An 18,516-nucleotide genomic window follows, 5' to 3' on the forward strand; every position below is an offset into this window, starting at 1 on the left:
CCCAAAATAGTGCCAATAAAACCGTCCGCTCATCCCGCAAAAAATGAGCCCCCACATAAGATAATTGGCTAAAAGAAAATAAAAAAAATGACACTTAGACTTTAGAGATACCCAAAAAAAAATGTTGTATCAAAAAAGATAATATAGTCAAAAACCTAAATAATTGTAAAAAAAAAAGTAGACTTATTAGATATTGCCGCGTCCGTAAGAATCTCCTCTATAACAATATCCCATGACCTAACTACCCAGATTAACACGGTTAAAAAAAAAATTAAAAAAACGGTGCCAAAACCGCTATTTTTGGCACTTTTCCATTTCAGTCCGTTTTTTCCGGTAACAAAACAAGGGTTAACAACCAAACAAAAGTTAAAATTTATTACCCTGATACTGCAGCTTACAGAAACGCCACATTTGTGGTCGTAAACTGCTGTATCCGTAAAAGGGAGGCCGCAAAAGGAAAGGACCGACATGGTTTCTGGAAGGCCGATTTTGATGGCCTTTTTTATTGACACCATATCCCTTTTGAAGCCCCCCTGATGCCCCCCTAGAGTAAAAACTCCCTAAAATTGACCCCATCTAAGAAACTACACCCCTCAAGGTATTCAAAAATGATTATACAAACTTTATTAACCCTTTAGGTGTTCCTCAACAGTTAATGGCAAATGGAGATGAAATATCAGAATTTCTATTTTTGGTAACCTTGCCTCACAAAAATGTAATATAGAGCAACCAAAAATTATATTTGCCCTAAAAATACTCCCCCAAAAAATGCCACCTTATCCCGTAGTTTCCAAAATGGGGTCACTTTTAGGGAGTTTCGACTCCAGGGGTGCATCAGGGGGGTTGAAACAGGACACGGTGTAAATAAACCGGTCCATAAAAATCAGCCCTCCAAAAACCAAACGGCGCACCTTTCACTCTACGCCCCGCTGTGTGGCCGTACAGTAGTGTACGGCCACATATTGGGTGTTTCTGTAAACGGCAGAGTCAGGGTAATAAAGATACAGTCTTGTTTGGCTGTTAACCCTTGCTTTGTTAGTAGAAAACATGGGTTAAAATGGAAAATAAGGCAAAAAAATGAAATTTTCCAATTTCATCCCCATTTGCCAATAACTCTTGTGCAACACCTAAAGGGTTAACGACGTATGTAAAACCAGTTTTGAATACCTTGAGGGGTGTAGTTTCTTAGATGGGGTCACTTTTAGGGAGTTTCTACTCTAGGGGTGCATCAGGGGGCTTCAAATGGGACATGGTGTAAATAAACCAGTCCATAAAAATCAACCTTCCAAAAACCATACGGCGCACCTTTCACTCTACGCCCCGCTGTGTGGCCGTACAGTAGTTTACGGCCACATATTGGGTGTTTCTGTAAACTGCAGAGTCAGGGCAATAAAGATACAGTCTTGTTTGGCTGTTAACCCTTGCTTTGTTAGTGGAAAAAATGGGTAAAAATGAAATATTAGACAGAAAAATGAAATTCTCAAATTTCATCCCCATTTGCCAATAACTCTTGTGCAACACCTAAAGGGTTAACAACATATGTAAAATCACTTTTGAATACCTTGAGGGGTGTAGTTTCTTAGATGGGGTCATTTTTGGGTGGTTTCTATTATGTAAGCCTCGCAAAGCGACTTCAGACCTGAAATGGTCCCTAAAAATTTAGTTTTTGTAAATTTCAGAAAAATTTCAAGATTTGCTCCTAAACTTCTAAGCCTTATAACATCCCCAAAAAATAAAATATCATTCCCAAAATAATTCACACAGGAAGTAGACATATGGGGAATGTAAAGTCATCACAATTTTTGGGGGTATTACTATGTATTACAGAAGTAGAGAAACTGAAACTTTGAAATTTGCTAATTTTTCAAAATTTTTGATAAATTGGTATTTTTTGGTGCAAAAAAAAATATTTTTTTGACTTAATTTTACTAGTGTCATGAAGTACAATATGTGACGAAAAAACAATGTCAGAACGGCCTGGATAAGTCAAAGCGTTTTAAAGTTATCAGCACTTAAAGTGACACTGGTCAGATTTGCAAAAAATGGCCTGGTCCTAAGGTGTAAAAAGGCTGTGTCCTTAAGGGGTTAATAACCACCCTGTGTTTTCTATCATTGAGCCAGTTACTTACCCACTTACAGACGTTTTCTCCCAGTCCGAGCATTCTCATTTTATATACTAACCTTTTATGTGGTACAGTGTCAAATTCTTTGGAGAAGTCCAGATACACGACATCCATTGATTCGCCGCTGTCAAGTCTAGAACTTACCTCCTCATAGAAACTGATTAAATTAGTTTGGCATGATTGATCCCACACAAAGCCATGCTGATATGGCGTTATTTGCTTATTTTACATTGAGATGCTCTAAGATAGCATCTGTCAGAAAACCTTCAAACAGTTTACCCATAACAGATGTTAAACTTACCGGCCTATAGTTTCCAGGCTCTATTTTTGGACCCTTTTTGAATATTGGCACCACATTTGCCATGCGCCAATCCTGTGGGACATTCCCTGTCAGTATAGAGTCCGCAAATATCAGAAATAAGGGTCTGGCTATGACATTACTTTAATTCCCTTAGGATACGGGGGTGTATGCCATCCAGTCCTGGCGATTTGTCTATTTTAATCTTTTTAAGTCGCTGATGTACTTCTTCCTGGGTCAGACAGGACACTTTTAATGGGGAATTTATTTCAACATTCAGCATGTAATCTGACAGTTTATTTTCCTCAGTGAATACATTGGAGAAAAATATATTTAACAGCTTTGCTTTCTCCTCGTCGCTCTCTGTGACTCCCCCCTCATTACTCTTTAAAGGGCCGACACCTTCAGATTTATACTTTTTAACATTTATATAATTGAAGAACATTTTAGGGTTAGTTTTACTCTCTTTGTCAATTAATCTCTCAGTCTCTAGTTTGGCTGCTTTTATTAGTTTTTTACATGTTCTATTTTTTTCCTTATAGATTTTCAGTGCTTCCGTGCTACCCTCCTGTTTCAGTGAATTATATGCTTTCTTTTTGTCATTTATTGCTTTCTTTACAGTTATGTTTATCCACATTGGTTTCTTTTTGTTCCTTAACCTTTTATTCCCATACGGTATGTACCTCTCCCAATGAGCTTTTACGATGTTTTTAAAGATATCCCATTTTGATGACTTTGTCCCAGTTAGTTAGGCCTATGGCTTCTCTTAGTTGGCTAAATTTTGCTTTTTTGAAGTTTGGTATTTTTGTTCCTCCCTGTAGAAACGCTCTTTTGAATGATAATTGGAAGGTTATTACTTTATGGTAACTATTTCCCAGATGTCCCCCAACCTGCACGTCTGTTGTTCTGTCAGGTCTATTGGTTAATACTAAGTCCAGTATGGCCGTCCCTCTAGTCGGGTCCTGAACCAGTTGGGAAAGGTAATTGTCTTTGGTTATTGCCAAGAACCTGTTTCCTTTATGAGATGTACAAGTTTCAGTTTCTCAGTCTATATCTGGGTAGTTGAAGTCCCCCATAATAACCACCTCATTATGATTTGCCGCCTCGTCTATCTCGTTTAGTACAAATTTGTAACATAGCTATCTTCTCTAAATAGGCTCTGTTCCTGAGGAACCGCTACCAAGGTCTTTTCTCTTACAGACATTGCAGAATAACACTTCATACATCAATGAGTAATGGTCACATCAAATTTGAGTATTAGTTTCATATTTTTTTTTTTTTACTGAACTTATCCTAAAGGTGTTTTCTGGGAGTTTAAGATTGATGGCTTATCCTCAGGATAGGTTATCAATATCTGATCATTGGGGATACGATGCACGGCCCTCCAGCTAATCAGCTGTCTGAACAGGCTGTGGTTCTCCGCCGAGCACTGCAGCCTCTTCCTAGGCCAGTGACATTATGTTCACTGGTCATGTAGTCTAGGTGCAGCTCAGTATCATTCAAGTGAATGGACCTGGGCTGCAATACCAAGCACATCCCCTATACAATTCACAGCGCTGTGCTTGGTAAGCTGAAGAGGCTGCAGCACTCACCGGCTGATCAGCAGGGGTGTTGAACGTCCACTGAATGGATATTGATAACCTATCCTCAAAATGGGCTATCAATATTCATCTTCCAGGAAATGCCTTAAAGGGTTGTCTCATCATGGACAATGGGGACATATCACTAGGATATGCCCCCATTGTCTTATAGGGGCGGGTCCCACCGCTCGAGAACGGAGCCCTGCAAGTGAATGATGGCACACTGCGCATGCGCAGCCGCCCTCCATTCATTTTCTATGGGAAAATAGCTGAGCGCTGGCTCGGCTATTTCCATCAGCCCCATAGAAATGAATGGGAGCGGGGGGCCGCGCAGGTTTAAAGTGGTGTGTTGTGGCTGTGCTGAAGTGAATGGGAGCTGAGCTGCAGTAACCCACTACAGCCACTGCCCTTTGAACGTATCTGTATAGCGCCACCTGCTGTTTGTACTTTTTCTAATTTCTTTGTCTTGCTCATTGAGACTGAAGTACATGCTCAGTTCCATCCGTCCACTGCCACAAGATGCAGCAGAAAGAACCCGTCCTCTGAGAAAGGACACGACCCCTAAGTTGAAAACTTGAAATAAATCTAGCAGAACAATTGGGGCTATGAATGGGAAGATATCTGGATCCATGGGAGGTACAGGGCTGGTTCTAGCTTTGTTAGAGAGAGGTTTTCATGTATTACTTAGTCTGAAAAGGATTCTCCGGGCTAACGATAATGGCTTGTCCTCAGGATCAGATCGTTGGGGGTCCGATGCCAGACAACCCACTAATCAGCTGTGAGGCTACCAGAGCACATAAACTAAAAGCGTACAGACAGAAGTAGAAAGCTCTGTGCACTGTGTAGTTTCCGGCAATGGCGTACTGAAGCTCAGCTCCCATTCAATCAAATGGGAGCTGAGCTGCAGTACCCCAGCACGGCCACTACAAGATGTACGGAGCTCTCTGCCACATTTCCATATACAGTATACTTTCCGGTGCCACAGCAGTCCAAAACAGACACACCCCACCAATCGAATATTGATGACCTATCACTGAGGATATGCCATCAATATCTGTAGGCAAGACAAGCCCTTTAATAAAATAATTTAAAAATATATGCTAGCAAAGGTTTCTGCAAAATTATTGAGAGGCACGTGCCTCTTAATAACTTTGGCACATCTTTAGGAGGACCATGCGCCAGCATATGAAATCTAGTGTAATATACGGCAGCTTTGACACAATTACTGTTAAGTGTGTCCAGCCACGTAAGTCCCGTCTCTTTTTTTTTTTACATTTTTTTTAGAAATGTTGATGCAATTATGAAGATTACTAGAGGAGGTACGGCAAGTGGAAAAAGTGTCTAAGCAGAAAGTGTATGAGATACAAAAAATCTAGTGTCCTGTTCCCTCAAGGCCTGGTAGCTGAGAGGGCGCAGTGCAGACGGCTGCCCTGGATAAACTGCAAAAGTAAGGTATATTGTACGGTATAACGCTGTGGCTACAGAGACTTGGGCTGCAAGCACCCTGAACTGCAAGTAAGAACAGTGCATGGAGTTGTGCTGTGACAAAATGTTATGTTGTTTTTCAACTGTATTAACCGTGCAAAATTGGATTTTTTGCAGCTGACGGATCACGGTACCGTGTGGGCTTCGGTGGTAGCCTGTTCACTTTTATTACCTGTGATGCAGGCTATGCTACACTGCACTGTGTAGCCCCTGCCATTCAGTGCCCACCCTTGTCTACATCTTTGAGGTTTAAATTAGCTATTAGATGGGATTTCCCACCATAAGGACTCACCCATAAGGGATTTTCCATTATAAAAGCACAATGACTGTATGTATCTTGCTGTCTGCAAATTGTGGACTCGCACAATACAGATACTGTCCGTGTTGCATCCGCATTTTGTAAAGACCCATATGTCTGTTTTCCGCATCTGTATGTCTGTTTCTCGCAAAAAGATAGAATATGTCCATAAAATGCAGATCACAGACCCATTGAAGTCAATGGGACTGCAAAAAATTGCGTACAGCATGTGGACTGCATCTGTATTTAGCGGATCTGTGGTTTGCAGACTGCAAAACAGACGTGGTCATGTGCATGAGGCCCAAGAATTCATAACATATATCGATCGACCATTACTTCCCGATTTGTGATTGTCCAACTACTCAGAATGAAGGGACCGCATTGCTAGGTGCAAACACTGCTCCATCCCAGGACCCTAGTAACTGCTTTAGCTGATTATGGAATTCCCCAAACTATCATTCCACCCTCTAATGAGTTTAACAGACCCGATGGTTTGCAGTCGGGGCTCAAGTTCAATACAGTAGTGGAAAGTAGTCATTATAATGTTAGCTATTAAGCCTTGTGGACTCAGAACAGTGCTCGTGCCAGGAGTGGATCCAAAAAGGAAGAGTGCAAAGGTTAGGATTACACAGCAGAAGATCGCTGCATCGCAATACAATAAAAGTGGATTTCAACCTGCAAACTTCTGTAACCGAGGCCAACAATCTGCCAGAAATTAAAACTTACTGGATTTCAGGTGACTTGCTTGAGGGTCACAACGAGACCTTGTTCACTTTCATTATGTGGCCTTTGGTCCTGTAGCCCTAGCCTTATACTCCATTCCTACATAACTTATAGACACACGATTGGATTTCCACCATAATTATGATTTGGCCTATTCAAGCGGAACTATAATATTACATGATGATCGAAACCACAGCACATAATGTGGTTCATTGATAGTAGGATTTATTTGATATGCAACCTATGCTGCATATCGAATAAAATCCTCCTATTAATGAGCAAGATTATGTGCTTTGGTTTCTATCATTTATTATAAAACGGGGTTGGATCCCTACACACATCACTACCAAGCAGTGTGCAACAAAGAATGTATCTATAATATTACATATGCAGTCTTACCTTTCATGGTCTCTGAGTAGGACCTCCTACCTGTAAGAGATATATTAGTGATATTCAGCTTGTGAAAGTAGTAGAACATGCAAGGTCTGTAAACCATCCACACAAGTGCTATCTTCTATATAAGAGCAATGACAAGCTTTAGAATTGGTTGCCGCTCTAAAAACCGAACCCTACCATGAACTAGTTGCATCAGCAACAAGACTAAAGTCTGAGGACATGTGCGGGAGCGCCTCATTACTGTCTGCCTCATGCTGCTGGCTCCTTGTGCTGACCATGAATGAACCACTGACTGATGGATCCCTCGCTCATCATAAGAACAGAGGCTTGTGTTCCCCCATTTTAATGGAGTGGAGGTTATACCAGTGTGCAGATGCTCCATTCATCTCTATGGGACTGCCTGAGATATTCGAGCACGTAGTCAAAATCCATCAAAAGCACTACAAACTGCCATACTATAGAATTACAGTCTATGGCAGATGTACTCAACACAGCTGACTGGACCTTGAAGATCTTCCATCACAGACGATTTGGAAGAGGACAAGGTCTTCTCCAATGTATCCATGATGGAAAGGACTACATTAACTCCTCAAGGCCTCCAGTAAATGATTTCTGCTGCCCCAGCGATTTGTACGCTTCCATTTTCCATGCCAGCCTTACCGGTGTGGACCTGTGGCATTATACATATCTGCACATGGCTGCTTCATAGAGAATAGCCATAGAGCAATGATAGGTAGAAGTTCCTGAAATGGTTAAAGTTTCCAGGAGGTTAAAGGGTATTTTTTAATGGGGATATTTTATTGTATACTCTTGAAGGAGTGGCACCTTCAAGTGTGAATGCACTTCTATTTTATCTCGGGAGTAGCATTTTTGTGCACTTTTTGCCCCACCTATCTAATAGGCGACCTTGATTAAGGTGGTACATATAGATGTGTGTGCTCCTCCTCTCATCGGTTGCTGGATGCACACAGAGGTAACCAGGAGCAGCACACTATATGTGCAGGGTCTGCTCTCCTAACTATAGATGCCCAACGGCATAGATAGGTTTAGAGTAGGTCCTGCCTGACTGAGACCACCTTGGCGCTGGGTAGGTGGGCACACATGTTTTGATCAAAATATATTGGCTGACAGTCTCAGATTTTATCATATCAGAGTGAGGGCTTAGTCCATATATAGTCTTTGCATCTATTGTGTTAGTGCATTATTTTCTGTGATTTTTCTTTGGGATATTTTATAGAGTCATATCAAAAGTTTTGATAGGTAGGTAAGTCTATGGGCCTGTCTCGATTCCATCCTATGCAGCAAGGAGAGAGAGCTCGATACACTTCTCTCTTCTCATTCTAGGGATCAAAGATTTTAATATGTCTCTATGACGAATCAAAACTTTTCCCAAAATTTGGTGATCCTTTAAGCTGTCTCACGGCTTCATATCTATTTGCTGGCTTTCTTTACACTACAGTCGATTCTGTGGGAGTAGAACTGATACTTATTCAGGTTACTGTACCTATTGGTAAAAAGAGTGTTAACCAGAGCTTTCCTTCTTACCACCCGGTTTACAGGGGCCTCTGCTTTTCCTAGCGGGATGAAAACCTCTTGTGAACTGATTTCTTTTATTGTTGGGTCTGTATTTGTGAGAACTACCAATCTGTCTTCATTCCATCTCATATCTATCTATCTGGCCAGCATCAGGATGCCTGGAAGTAAAGAGGATATGGGAGCAGTAAGTATGTATATATATATATATATATATATATATATTTGGGCATGTAAGGATCTAATCTGGGGTCTGATATTTATGGGTTTGGTCTGGGGTCTGAATTGGTTTTGAGGTTTGGTCCTTTTTTTGCTCTAAAAAATAATATTACTGTAAATATTTGTAAAAAGTTATAGTATTTTCTGCCCTAAAAGACTCACCTGTCCGTAAGAAGCACATAGGTTTTAGGGCTCATGCACATGGCCGTTCCGTGCATAGAGGACCACAATTTTTGGTAACATCTGTGCAGCTGGCGCAGATGGATCCAGGCCCATTCAACTTGAATAGCTCCATGATACGTCCGCACCGTAAAAAAATAGAACACTCTGTAGTGTTTCCTTGGGGTTCAATGCCTCCAATCCGCATGGCACCGCACCTTCTGGATTGCGGACCCATTCAAGTGATACGGTGCAAAAATGGCCAGGGAAAATAAGAAAAAAATAATTTCTTTGCCTCAGGCCACCAATCAGACCCTCGATGTTAATCGGACCTCAGATCAAACCCCCAATGTTAATTAGACCTCAGCTTAGACAAAAATAAATAAACTCCCCTCTCCTGCTCAGTATGCCGCCAGGATCCAGTGTTCTTCCTGCTGCGCTGAGCTGTGAGCCGACGTCACACACTGAGGTCTCAGAGCGCGCCTGCGTCCCGGCAGAAGACGACCAGGGAGAGGTGAGTACTGTATTCACCTCTTTCCAGTCCTACTGTACTAATGAGTGCTTCCATAATGGAGGTGCTCATTAGTATTCACCCCATAAGATGCACTGACATTTCCCCCCAGTGCATCTTATAAGGCAAAAAATACAGTACATTATGTATTATGTGAATGCTTCTACAAAGTTAGCAAATTGTTAAAGGGAACCTGTCACTGGGATTTTGTGTATAGAGCTGAGAACATGGGTTGCTAGATGGCCACTAGCACATCAGCAATACCCAGTCCCCATAGCTCTGTGTGCTTTTATTGTGTAAAAAAACAAAAAAAAACACTATTTGATACATATGCAAATTAAGCTGAGATGAGTCCTGTCCCTGAAATGAGTCAGGGACAGGACTCATCTCAGGTTCATTTGCATTCTACACAATAAAAGCACACAGAGCTAATGGGACTGGGTATTGCGGATGTGCTAGCTGCCATCTAGCAACCCACGTCCTCAGCTCTATACACAAAATCCCGGTGACAGGTTCCCTTTAACAAGACGACTTCTTAATTATTGGCGTTCAGCTCGGACCTTCACCTAACTTAAGACCCAGGTAAGCGGACACTTTGTAAAACTAGTACCGCTGGTCTATGGTATAATCACTCATTCAAGTCCCCTAGAGGGAATAATAATAATAATAATAATAATAATAATAATAATAATAATAAAAATGCATAAAAAAATAAATAAATCTAAAAACCACTTGGAACCATACAGAGTTCGGTAAAAGGTTTGCAACAGCAGAAATTAAGTTCTGAAGTTATTATGTGGTCTCGTGAGAGTTTGCGAAGTAATAACTTTGGCTCATCTGAGCCAATACATTCTTTTTTTTTAGATCAGATGTTTCTTTATTATCAATTTTCATTCATTTTTTACAACAATCACATGACCTTTTGTAGACCACTGTCATATACAATATCAGTCATAAATACATTCTAATACTGTACAGAACGCTCACTCCGTACAGTATTCCAACAAAGTTTTATGTTTCATCCGATGCCGATTCCCTCATCCCTAGCGGCCACCCTCCATTCATTCCTATGGGTGCACCAATGGCTTGGCTATTTTTGTAAGTTTCATAGGAGTGCATGGAGCTGTCGCCAACGCTTTCACAGTGCACTTCCGAAAATAGCCAAGTGCGCCACTCAGGTATTTTCGGCACTACCACAGAAATGAATGGAGGGTGACGCCAATGTCCCAGATGGGAATAATCCTTTACATGCGCTGCCTATAGTTATGAAAAACCAATTTACAGCTAATGGGTGGGGTCACAGAGTCGCAGATTTTCGTGATCCAAATCCGCACAGTTGTTCGGTACCAGCAAAGTGGATAAAATTTTGCAAAATCTAATCCACACGTTGCATAAAAAATCCACAGGGTAAATGTGGCTTCAGTGCATTTGAAATCTGCAGCATCCAAATTTATACCACGCAATGAAAAGGGATTAAATCCAATGGCATTTCTGCAGCAAAACCAACATGGAGGACTTCTCCAGGGATGCGCTGAAAGTGGACTTTTCTGCGGACTCGGATCATACCATGTTCTAATGAGGGGTCTATTTTTACTTTTACTTGGTCCACTTGTATTTTCGCGTGACGAATAAACAGGAGCCGAACTTTACAGCTACAGCCCGTCAATGGGTTGTGCTCCAAACAGCAAGGACATACTGTCTAGTAAACACCTCACCCCACATCCTTCCGCACAGGTCAGACGTCGCTACAGCACTGTCCAAGCTCTCTCTTCAGAACCGCGCGGCGCGCTGTTGCCGCAGCTCCTCGCTTATATACTGGAGACCACATGGACTGAACCACGTTGCACGCGTCAAAGGGGGAGATGGCGCGGTAATAAACTACATACCCTGAGAGGAACCAAGTCATTGCAGAACATTCGGCCAATGATTTCGTCAGGTCCTCCCTGCGGGGAACCTAATGTAGTCTACATTATATAGTGAGGGGACTGGTCTGGCGTTACCGCATCATTGTCGCTTCCTCAGTTCTTGCTGGTGGAATTTTCTTCTAAAGTGGAAACCAGATATGAGATTATATGGAGTTGCAGTGCATTGCAGGTGTCTGTCACATGGATTCACTCAATGTAAAAGCAATGCACATTGACCGCTGGGGTTTCTGCAAATTGTAAGAATACATTTGTGGACTTGGTCTTAGCCCCATTGTATAGAAAGGATAATTCTGCATGCAATATTTTAATACATTTGGAGCCGTTTTCACCAACGTGTAACTAGGGTCACCTCTCTGTTGGGGTTTCCATTACTTCTGATAGCACAGAACGCAGTCACATATAATGGGGTCCACCGGCCAACGTGTGAGGTGGCTGGACAACGGGTCTGGCATAGTGTCATGGTTTCCGTTTGTAGCGTTATCTATATCTCTCCATTAGGCTAGGGCTACACGAAGACATGTGTCGTGCGACAATTTTAACGATAGTCTATGGCAGGGATGGCCAACCTGAGGCTCTCCAGCAGTTGCAAAACTACAACACCCAGCATGCTCAGACTGCCTACAGCTATGAGCCTACAGCAGGGCATGTTGGGAGTTGAAGTTTTACGACAGCTGGAAAGCCACAGGTTGGCCATCCCTGGTCTATGGTGTTGCACTCCAACATGCTGCGACACAACCATAGCAAAAAAATCCATCCATTTTTCTGCGACTGTCATGTCACAGTGCGACACAATAGACTATTATAAAAAGTGTCGCGCGACGCATGTTGCAGTGTAGTTGTGCCCTATGTGTCGCGCGACGCATGTTGCAGTGTAGTTGTGCCCTATGTGTCGCGCGACGCATGTTGCAGTGTAGTTGTGCCCTATGTGTCGCGCGACGCATGTTGCAGTGTAGTTGTGCCCTATGTGTCGCGCGACGCATGTTGCAGTGTAGTTGTGCCCTATGTGTCGCGCGACGCATGTTGCAGTGTAGTTGTGCCCTATGTGTCGCGCGACGCATGTTGCAGTGTAGTTGTGCCCTATGTGTCGCGCGACGCATGTTGCAGTGTAGTTGTGCCCTATGTGTCGCGCGACGCATGTTGCAGTGTAGTTGTGCCCTATGTGTCGCGCGACGCATGTTGCAGTGTAGTTGTGCCCTATGTGTCGCGCGACGCATGTTGCAGTGTAGTTGTGCCCTATGTGTCGCGCGACGCATGTTGCAGTGTAGTTGTGCCCTATGTGTCGCGCGACGCATGTTGCAGTGTAGTTGTGCCCTATGTGTCGCGCGACGCATGTTGCAGTGTAGTTGTGCCCTATGTGTCGCGCGACGCATGTTGCAGTGTAGTTGTGCCCTATGTGTCGCGCGACGCATGTTGCAGTGTAGTTGTGCCCTATGTGTCGCGCGACGCATGTTGCAGTGTAGTTGTGCCCTATGTGTCGCGCGACGCATGTTGCAGTGTAGTTGTGCCCTATGTGTCGCGCGACGCATGTTGCAGTGTAGTTGTGCCCTATGTGTCGCGCGACGCATGTTGCAGTGTAGTTGTGCCCTATGTGTCGCGCGACGCATGTTGCAGTGTAGTTGTGCCCTATGTGTCGCGCGACGCATGTTGCAGTGTAGTTGTGCCCTATGTGTCGCGCGACGCATGTTGCAGTGTAGCCACAGCCTTAGACTAGAGCCACATCTGCAGCACATTTTCCATTTTTATGTTCCAATGAACACACATGAAGCGCTGGATCCAGGACTATACCAAAAACCAACAGCGCCCAGGGGACCCATTGAGTATAATGGGGTCCATTGAATTTACAGTATGGTTTCTCCCAGACAATATCTCTCTGCATGCAGTGGTATTTTATCCTGTACTTTAGCCTGAATTTGTGAGGGGTCCATAACAGAACCCCACCCACCACCACCTCAGATGAGAACCTAACATACTGGGGGTCATTTATTATGCCTCCTAGGCCACAAACTGGTGTAGAAAATTTGCAAGCCTCTTATTGAAGGTCTAAATTTCTGCGCATGCGGCATTTGTCTGCAGACCTTGCCACTTTTGCCAACGTAAATGACAACTGAAATCTATTCCAGCTAGAAACTGGAGATTTCAGTCTTGGTGCAAGGGCTGCTGGAGGCCTGTGCCTAGTCATACATTCCGTGCATTCTCCAGCAGTGTAGGGGTTATCGGTGACTGGCGTGTGTTTTTTTCCACAGTTTTTTTTTCCCAAAAAAAAAAAAAAAAGTAAGAGCCAACAAAACACACAAATAGTGTAAAAAAGCCCAATGTGGAGATAGAGGATATAAATGTTTGCTAGTATAGAAGAGTAACTGGTACAAATCTGTAGTGGAAGACTGAAGTATAACAAATTTAAAGGAATTGTCCATCAACCTCTGTTTTGTCAGCCAGTAAAACATGTCAGGTTGAACGGGGGTCACCCATAAGGCCTGGGTTAGGGCTCATGAACATGACCTTACGTTTGCTCGGCCTCCGATCTGCATATTTTGCGGATTGGATGTAGACCCTTTCATTTCAATGGGGCTGCAAAAGATGCTGACAGCTCAGTGAGCTGTCCGCATCTGCACATCCTTTCCGCAGCCCCACAAAAAAAAAAGAAAACATTTTTGCAGACAAGGACAGGACATTTCTATTGAAGTGAAAAAGACAACGGCAGCATGCACACGGCCGTGATCTGCGATTTACGGACCACAAATCACATACGCTTGTGCGCATGAGACTATTTGTAGTACTACCAGCTGATTTTAACAGACCCCTATTGAATACTATTGAATGTATTCCTTTAGACTGCAGTTCCATAGTACTCGTACAAGGTCCGGTCCAGAGTTGCTGCTGTTCTGCAGTGCCATACACGTGGATACGTTACATTGCCAAAAAGACACAAATTTCACCCTTTGCAATTCATAGGGTAAAAATTCACTATGTCCGTATTTCAGACCTCAAACCACAGAAAATACAGACCCCTTTCATGTGCATCCCGCTTTTTTTTTTCCTCATTCCCATCAACAGAAATGGCTGTTGTCATCTGTAGTATTGTCAAGAATAGGGACAAACTGATCGACGGAAATACGGATGTGTGCATGGAAATGACTGGGTCACTGTGCCACGTGGATGAAAAATACGGTTTTCTGCTTTCATTTGTACATGCCAGACCTGTCCCAGTAACCAGACGTGCAAGCTATCCAAAGACCTGCTAGAAAACGGGTTCAGTAATCTATAGCCCTGACCAGAAAATACAGGCACCCCACTACCTGAAAAAATACAGACAACAAAAATATTCATCTCGTTAAGGAGTTTAATGGGAAATTGCACAATACAGTATAGTCTAATATTTTACATATATAAAAATAACTACGGTGACATTCTCATAAAATAAACATTTATAGTCCGATTTTATTTAGTGTTTTCTGGAGAAGAGTTTGAGAAACGGGGAAAAGCAGAGCACAACTAGGACTCCTACAGGCCTCAACTGACAACTGGGCCCTCTCGGCTGTAGCAACCAATCAGGGCTCAGCTTAGATTTCTATGTTCTCTGGAAAAATAAAATCTGCACTGTGATTGGTTGCCATGAGCAACACAATTAGGCTATTAGACAGTTTTGATAAATAAGGCCCACCGCTCTCTGGACAAATCAAAGAAAAAGCATATTATAAAACATTACTTATTTTTCCATACAAGAGATTTTAAATAGGGTGGGGAATACATTATTGCTGGAACTACTTTATTTTAAAATGATAAAAACAGGAACCTGGCAACCACCACTCCATATATCTTGGTTACATGGCAACTTTTAATGTTATTCCCAGCTGTGTCAAACTGGTGCATTAATCTTAGTCATGTGAACAGGGTGCAACTTTGTCATGCAATTTTTTATTTTCTGATCCCAAAATCCATGTATAAATCTCTATGCTGCAAAAGTCACATGACTGCTCCACATCTCCCATTGAAATAAATGGGGCTGGAACGGTTGGCGTGCCTCACGCATGACAGTACTGTTCCATTAAGGGTACCTGCAGGCAGTGCATATTACCCAGATTTACATACAGTGTAAGGGCTCATACAGGCGGTCGTTCCAGTGTTGCCGGTCTGCACTTGTGCTTTCTCTCCGTGCCCCACACCGCAAAAAAAGAATTAAAAATAATATAGATGTTTTATTTTTTTTAGAGGTGCAGATGGATCACGCACCCATTCAAGTTGCATCTGGCATAGGGACCAGGCAACGGTCGTCTGCATGAGCCCTAATACAGTAACAAAGTGAACGAGATTTGCCAAATCTCATGTACACCGTGTGTAGTTTGTGCACATGGAGATTGACCTGCGGTGTGGCTTTTACAATCCGCAGCATGGTTGTTTGTGCGGCTCCGTGTCTGATGAACTGTGGTTCCCCCATAGACTTTAATTTCAATAGTCGTAAAATGCTACAGAAAATCCAAAACCAAAAAATGCACAAAAACTGTGGGATTTATGTGCGGTTTTTATAGCATTTTTCATGCCTTTTCAGGTGGATTTTCTGCAAAACAAATGTGCATCTGGACCAAACAAATCTTGCCATGTACCCCCTAACCATGCAGTCTAGGTTAACCCATATTAAGGAACTGCATAAACAGCAATTCCCTGATATGTTCTAGTAGAGATCAGACAATGCAATACTTTAGGGGTTTAGCTCTGGAAAGTTACAGCAGTCTGTATTATGTGTATAGCAAGCATGGGCCATCTGCTACTGGAGGGCACAGACTTAGGGATTCACTATTTAAGCAGTTGCCAGGTCTACAGTTGTGTGAAGATATATGGATGTACTTTTTTTTTTATACATAGGGTAAAGTGGAGTAAAGGAAAATCTCTTAAGTGCTAATTTAAGTAAATCTATCTGGAAGTGCAGACGTGCTAGAGAATAGACTGTAGCTCTTCTGCACCCCTAGCTCTTAAAGTGCAATATACAAACACGTAAACATACATAATGAAGAGAAAAATCAGCACAATCACCTCAGCACAATTTTCCACCTACATGTGGGACATCATTTACATGTATGGAGCATAGAACGATCACAGTTATATAAGATATCTTCCTATAACTGGTGTCCATTGTACTTTTACCGATTCCTGTGCGATGTCACAGTCCATCTGCTGTGCTCCGGCCAGTGGGATAGCTGCCCAATTTAGCTGAAGTCAGACTTTATTCATGTTTACTGTCACTCCAGCCAGAATCTCAGAGAACATAGCCAATAATAAGGCTGGACTCTGGTGGTCACGTTCTCCATTCATCTGCTAGTACATCAAGTCTCTGTTTAAGATCTGTGTTCATATTGGTAAAGCAAATGCAACAATCAAATTACTTTTAACATGGGACCCTGGTATAGGAATAGTAGTGCCCGGTCTATCAAAGAATCCCATAGAAAACTCGAGCACTTCTTTGATGCAAATAACTTTTATTAAAAGGCATCTGTCAGCAGCTTTGTAACAATGAAACTGCTTGACCTGTTACATGTGCACTTGGCAGCTGACGGCATCTGTGTTGGTCCCATGTTCATATGTGCCCGCAGTGCTGTGAAAAATGCAGCTGCTGCACCCTCTCCACTTTGATGGACAGGGCCAGGCAGTGTGATATTTGCAACTGTTACGCCCTCTGCCCTTTGACAGGGCCAGGCAGTGTAAATATCACAATGCCTGGCCCTGTCCATCAAAGTGGAGAGGGCGCCGGAGCTGCAGAGAGCGCTGAGCCTCTAGGTGTAACAGCAACGCCCCCGTTGCTCCTAGAGGCTCATTTGTATATATTAAATCATTTTTCTCAGCACTGCGGGCACATATGAACATGGGACCAACACAGATGCCTTCAGCTGCCAAGTGCACATGTAACAGGTCAGCCAGTGTCATAGGTACAAATCTGCTGACGGATGCCCTTTAAGTCGATGAATTGCTTGTGGAGAAGTAGCACGTATGAACATATCTGCCAAAGTTTTGGTCCTGCAAGACCAGAGATTATAGCCATCTGTGCTTCTCAGGATCAAATCACAAGGTCTGGGAGGACCGCAATGTAGGTGGATTTGTTCACATGCGGTACTTCACTGAAGGAAATTGCATCAATAAACCTGTTTCGCATTGATACTTTAGAGTTAACGTCAAAATGGTTAATAGAGGGAACAAAATATGGTCAACCTCAAAAGTAAGAGAAGCAAGACAAGGAGGAATGTAGACTGGTTATAATATCAGCCGAGACAACGCAATATACAAAGCGTTAACTCCAGTATAACTCATTGGGGGAGATTTATTAAAACTGCAAAAGGAAAAAAAGAGTTGCCCTTAGCAACTAGATTGGCCTTTTCATTTTCCAGTGATTCTTTGCACTACTTTTGATAAATCTCACCCATTCTGTTTTCATATGCCATAGAAAAGCTGCAAATCTACTCAGTGCTTTTCCTATTGCTAGTCATCCTCAGTGACTGAATATATACACACCATCATGTCATTTACATAAAGTGTTTGGGACATAGGGTACTGTATTTGGTAATGTAATGGTCTATTAAAGGGACATTTCCATCAGACGCGGTACTAGTAAGAGTGGAGCGACTTAGATTATAGAAAGTCATCCACTTGTTCTTTACATAAAAAATAAAATGACAATAGTTACGTGTAGGTTGTCAATGGGCGATTAAAAAATGCTGACGGAAGTGTCCATCTAAGAGCTTTCCGACTGTAAACCAGGATTATTTCATTAGCGGCACTAATCATGAAAGAACAAATATGATAACGTGTGTAACAAGTGACTACAATATACTAAAGCATGTACCCTCTATCTGCAATTTTGACATTTGTCTAAATAGTTAGGATAACATTCAACAACAACAAAAAATAATTATAAAAAAAAATACTCCACTGTCATGATGCACATAAAGGTTTCGGCAGTGTCCAATTATTCAGCCCCTAGTCTAGTGGGGTTAAAACAGAGACAGAGGAGCAAGTTCAATTCAAGAAACTCACTGCGTGTGGCAGTGCAAGACACCGTTCTGAACTCTGCTCCTGTGACGGGATTGCACAGCATTATAATGTTTTAGAATGCTGTGTGTCCCTGCGAGACCTGGATTACACTGACATAATGCTGTCAGTGTAATTCGGTAGATCCAGGAGATACACAGCATTATAAATCATCATCATACCATGCAGTCCTGTCACAAGAGCAGAGTTCAGAAAGGGAACTCACACTGCCACACGCAGAGAGTTTCTCGC

The sequence above is a fragment of the Bufo gargarizans genome, chromosome 3 (genome assembly GCF_014858855.1).
Source record: "Bufo gargarizans isolate SCDJY-AF-19 chromosome 3, ASM1485885v1, whole genome shotgun sequence".
NCBI classification, from domain to species: Eukaryota; Metazoa; Chordata; class Amphibia; order Anura; family Bufonidae; genus Bufo; species Bufo gargarizans.